The sequence below is a fragment of the Zophobas morio genome, unplaced genomic scaffold, assembly GCF_036711695.1.
Source record: "Zophobas morio isolate AGI-343-1 ecotype UQ-CSIRO unplaced genomic scaffold, CSIRO_AGI_Zmor_V1 ptg000021l, whole genome shotgun sequence".
Classification (NCBI taxonomy): domain Eukaryota; kingdom Metazoa; phylum Arthropoda; class Insecta; order Coleoptera; family Tenebrionidae; genus Zophobas; species Zophobas morio.
The window spans coordinates 25,097,893-25,103,892 of record NW_026972126.1 but is presented as its reverse complement, the minus strand read 5'-3'; positions in this window follow the sequence as shown (position 1 = coordinate 25,103,892).

Here is a 6,000-nt window from a genome sequence, read left to right as displayed (position 1 = left end):
AGACTTAATTGCATGCCCCCGAAACGCACGCCACTGCTGAAATTCCGTGCGACGTACGTTTATTCGAATCGGAAGTAATTAATAAAACAGAAACGTAAAAAGTGTCGCATTTTCCGTTTTTTTTTTATTTTTTGTTTTTCCATCGATTTGCCTCCGGAAATACCGCGAAAATCTGTCTGTTTGTTTCGTTGCGTCTTCTGCTTGTCCAAATATTTGGCGTGTTTGCGAGACAATATTGGGGCTGATAAGGTGCACTTTTGCCTCGCCGACTGTTTTTCTCCGTGGCGTGTTTATGTAATGGTTTTATGGTTCTGTGGGCAGTTTTGGTCTTGATTGACCATTAATCATGTTTGGTAATATCGCGGATTTGTATGCGCAACGTCACGCCGGCTATTGTTGGCGAACATCGTGTTATAATGAGAGCATTACGCAATGGTTTTGTTTTGGGTTTTTGCTTTTTGTTTGTTTTGGTGAAAAAAGTGGTTTTTGTTTTGGTAGCGCGATGAGGGGTTCACTCGAAACGGCTTCCCTAATGCAGAATTGGGTCTAGGATGTCGGTTCAAAGTCGAAGCCTTTGCTAAGTTTGACACTACGTGAGGTAATTCGCAATTTGATACACACGAGGTGACGTTTGTGGTGGTATTTGCGTGCAAAGTTGGCAATAAAAGCAGTAGTGCCGTAAAAGCGGATTTGTGTTCAAATATTTGACGGTTTGGACGTCAATGGGAGTGTTTGGCAAGGGCTTACGTCTTTGGACTTGTTGACTTGGTAGATTTTAACTTCTTTGAAAAAATAACGAGGTCATAGAGTTTCGTCCGAAGTGCAGACGGCTTTTTGGATTTTTTTCTTTTTGAGTCTGTCAGACAATTATCGCATATATGGCCACCTCGTGGGCGGAGCTAGAGGGAGAGGGCGGGGCACTTGAAGCGAATATAGCTTTCATTGGTAAGACAAACGTGTCACCACGACAATACTCGGATAATAACAACCTCGACAGTTGGGACCCCTGAGAAGGTTTTACATTAAAAAAAAAGACATTTGGGGCCCCTGAGAAGGTTTTACATAAAAAAATATCAGGTGGGGCGCCCGAGAAGGTTTTACATTTAAAAAAAGACAGTTGGTACCCCCGAGAAGGTTTCACAGGTTTCACATTCTAAAAAAAATATTTGGCGCCCCCGAGAAGGTTTTACAATTTAAAAAGAGACGGTTAGGACCCCCGAGAAGGTTTCACATTAAAATAAATACACACTTGGGGCCCCTGAGAAGGTTTCACATTAAAATAAAAAGACACTTGGGACCCCCGAGAAGGTTTCACAGGTTTCACATTCTAAAAAAAAACATTATTCGTCCCCGAGAAGGTTTTACAGTTTTAAATAAGCCAATTGGGACCCTCGAGAAGGTTTCACATTAAAATAGAAAGACACTTGGGGTCTCTGAGAAGGTTTTACATTAAAAAAAAACAGTTGGGACCCCGAGAAGGTTTTACATTTATAAAAAAGTCAATTGGAACCCCCGAAAAGGTTTCACATTCTAAAAAACATATTTGACGCCCCCGAGAAGGTTTCACATTAAAATAAAAAGACACTTGGGGCCCGTGAGAAGGTTTTACATTAAAAAAAAAGGCAGTTGGGACCCCCAAGAAGGTTTCACAGGTTTCACATTCTAAAAAAAACCATTTGGCGTCCCCGAGAAGGTTTTGCATTTTTAAATAAGCCAATTGGGAACCCCGAGAAGGTTTCACATTAAAATAAAAAGACACTTGGGGCCCCTGAGAAGGTTTTACATTTAAAAAAAGATACTTAGGACCCCTGAGAAGGTTTTACATTAAAAAAAGACACTTGGGACCCCTGAGTAGGTTTCATATTAAAATAAAAAGACACTTGGGGCCTCTGAGAAGGTTTTACAGGTTTCACATTATAAAAAAAATCATTTGGCGTCCCCGAGAAGGTTTTACATTTTTCAATAAGCCAATTGGGACGCCCGAGAGGGTTTCACATCAAAATAGAAAGACACTTAGGGCCTTTGAGAAGGTTTTACATTAAAAAAAAAGACACTTAGCACCCCTGAGAAGGTTTTACATTTAAAAAAAGACAGTTGGGACCCCCGAGAAGGTTTTACATTTTTAAAAAAGACAATAGAGACTCCTGAGAAGGTTTTACATTTAAAAAAAGACATTTGGGATCCCTGAGAAGGTTTCGTATTAAAAAAAAGACACTTGGGGCCTCTGAGAAGGTTTTACTGGTTTCACATTATAAAAAAATCATTTGGCGTCCCCGAGAAGGTTTTACATTTTTAAATAAGCCAATTGGGACCCCCGAGAGGGTTTCACATCAAAATAGAAAGACACTTAGGGCCCCTGAGAAGGTTTCACATTAAAAAAAAAGACATTTGGGGCCCCTGAGAAGGTTTTACATAAAAAAATATCAGGTGGGGCGCCCGAGAAGGTTTTACATTTAAAAAAAGACAGTTGGTACCCCCGAGAAGGTTTCACAGGTTTCACATTCTAAAAAAAATATTTAGCGCCCCCGAGAAGGTTTTACAATTTAAAAAAAGACGGTTGGGACCCCCGAGAAGGTTTCACATTAAAATAGAAAGACACTTGGGGTCTCTGAGAAGGTTTTACATTAAAAAAAACAGTTGGGACCCCGAGAAGGTTTTACATTTTTAAAAAAGTCAATTGGAACCCCCGAAAAGGTTTCACATTCTAAAAAACATATTTGACGCCCCCGAGAAGGTTTCACATTAAAATAAAAAGACACTTGGGGCCCCCGAGAAGGTTTTACATTTAAAAAAAGGCAGTTGGGACCCCCGAGAAGGTTTCACAGGTTTCACATTCTAAAAGAAATCATTAGGCGTCCCCGAGAAGGTTTTACATTTTTAAATAAGCCAATTGGGAACCCCGAGAAGGTTTCACATTAAAATAAAAAGACACTTGGCGCCCCTGAGAAGGTTTCACATTAAAATAAAAAGACACTTGGGACCCCCGAGAAGGTTTTACATTTTTAAAAAAGACAATTGAGACCCCTGAGAAGGTTTCACATTAAAATAAAAAGACACTTGGGGCCTCTGAGAAGGTTTTACAAGTTTCACATTCTAGAAAAAAACATTTGGCGTCCCCGAGAAGGTTTTACATTTTTAAATAAGCCAATTGGGACCCCCGAGAAGGTTTCACATTAAAATAAAAAGACACTTAGGGCCCCTGAGAAGGTTTTACATTTAAAAAAAGGCAGTTGGGATTGGGACCCCCGAGAAGGTTTCACACGTTTCACATTCTAAAAAAAAAAAACATTAGGCGTCCCCGAGAAGGTTTTACATTTTTAAATAAGCCAATTGGGACCCCCGAGAAGGTTTCATATTAAAATAGAAAGACACTTAGGGCCCCTGAGAAGGTTTTACATTTAAAAAAAGACACTTAGGACCCCTGAGAAGGTTTCACAGGTTTCACATTCTAAAAAAATCATTAGGCGTCCCCGAGAAGGTTTTACATTTTTAAATAAGCCAATTGGGACCCCGGAGAAGGTTTCACATTAAAATAAAAAGACACTTGGGGCCCCCGAGAAGGTTTTATATTTAAAAAAAAGCAGTTGGGACCCCCGAGAAGGTTTCACAGGTTTCACATTCTAAAAAAAATCATTAGGCGTCCCCGAGAAGGTTTTACATTTTTAAATAAGCCAATTGGGACCCCCGAGAAGGTTTCACAGGTTTCACATTCTAAAAAAATCATTAGGCGTCCCCGAGAAGGTTTTACATTTTTAAATAAGCCAATTGGGACCCCCGAGAAGGTTTCACATTAAAATAGAAAGACACTTGGGGCCCCTGAGAAGATTTTACATTTAAAAAAGACACTTAGGACCCCTGAGAAGGTTTTACATTTAAAAAAAGACACTTAGGACCCCTGAGAAGGTTTTACAGGTTTCACATTCTAAAAAAAACATTTGGCGTCCCCGAGAAGGTTTTACAATTTTAAATAAGCCAATTGGGACCGCCGAGAAGGTTTCACATCAAAATAGAAAGACACTTAGGGCCCCCGAGAAGGTTTTACATTTTTAAATAAGCCAATTGGGACCCCCGAGAAGGTTTCACATTAAAATAGAAAGACACTTGGGGCCTCTGAGAAGGTTTTACATTAAAAAAAAAAAACAGTTGGGACCCCGAGAAGGTTTTACATTTAAAAAAAAGACAATTGGGACTCCCGAGAAGGTTTTACATTTTTAAATAAGCCAATTGGGACCCCCGAGAAAGTTTCACATTAAAATAAAAAGAAACTTAGGGCCCCCGAGAAGGGTTCACATTAAAATGAAAAGATATTTGGGTCTCCCGAGAAGGTTTTTTACATTTTAAAAAGACAGTTGAGATTCCCGAGAAAGTTTCACATTAAAATAAAAAATTATTTGGCACCCCCGAGAAGGTTTCATATTAAAATAAAAAGATATTTAGATCTCCCGAGAAGGTTTAAAATGTAAAACCTTCTCGGGAGATCTAAATATCTTTTTATTTTAATATGAAACCTTCAGACAGCTGGGAGCCCCGAGAAGGTTTCACATTAAAATAAAAAAACATTTGGCGCCCCCGAGAAGGTTTTACATTTTCAAAAAAGACAGTTGGGATCCCCGAGAATGTTTCACAGGTTTCACATTCTAAAAAAAACATTTGGCGCCCCCGAGAAGGTTTTACATTTTTAAAAAAGCCAATTGGGATCCCCGAGAAGGTTTCAAATTTTTCAAAAAAAAATGACACTAAGGGCCCCTGAGAAGGTTTTACATTAAAAAAAAAGACAGTTGGGATCCTCGAGAAGGTTTCACATTAAAAAAAATATATATTTGGCGCCCCGAGAAGGTTTTACATTAAAAAAAAAAACAGTTGGGACCCCCGAGAAAGTTTCACATTAAAATAAAAAAACACTTAGGCCCCCTGAGAAGATTTTACATTTATAAAAAAGACAGTTGGGATCCCCGAGAAGGTTTTATATTAAAAAACCAGATAGTTGGGACCCCCGAGAATGTTTCACAATAAAAAAAAGACAGTTGGGACCTCCGAGATGGTTTCACATTAAAATAAAAAAACATTTGGCGCTCTCGAGAAGGTTTTGCATTAAAAAAAAACATTTGGCGCTCCGGAGAAGGTTTTGCATTTTTAAATAAGCCAATTGGGACCCCCGAGAAGGTTTCATATTAAAATAAAAAGACATTTGGGGCCCGCGAGAAGATTTCACATTCTTATTATTATTATTATTTCGAAAAATTATAAAATTTGATTTTGCGGATTTTATACCCCTATAAGTTGAAATAAACATAGGTATGTAAATATGTAATGCTAAAGTAAATGTAAAGAAACATGCTGTGCGTATGTTTCAAAAGAATTTTTACCTTACAAAATTTTGTGATGACGTTAATCATCATTTTTGTAAGAACACGTATTTCTACTTAGGTTGGTGCAGTAATACTCATAATAACGTATTATATCTCCCCCTCCCAAAGTTTTGGGAAAAATGGAGTGAGCCGTTCTCGATCAATAATAGTGTATTGTTACGAAATAAACTCACAAGCCGCCTCGGTACGACGCCTATGGCCCGTCCAGAACTCTTCTGCCGATGATGATGATGATGATTCATCCTCAATGCGACCGAGCGACGGAGTGCTAAAAAAACGCCAGGAAACGGAAATCGCCAATGGGGGTTCTAGAGAAATCTAGAAGCGGTGACATAGGCGTTTCGAGAAGGATCGCGTGCCGTTTAAATAGAGTCCACCTTCGCGAACGATTATTATTCAGCTAGTTGAGTCAAGAGAGGTTGTGCCGGAATTATTTTATAATCGCTGTAATAGTTAGTCGGGTAAATTCTAACTAGTAAGAAATAAATTGTTGAGTTTTACCCACGTAGATTTTATTCACCGATCAACGTAACAATATTATACACGAAAAGACCAAAGTGTACGATGCAATCCCGAAAGTGGAGATTAGTGTCCGAGCGTTAGCGAAGGCAATAATCACCTAAGGGTCGCA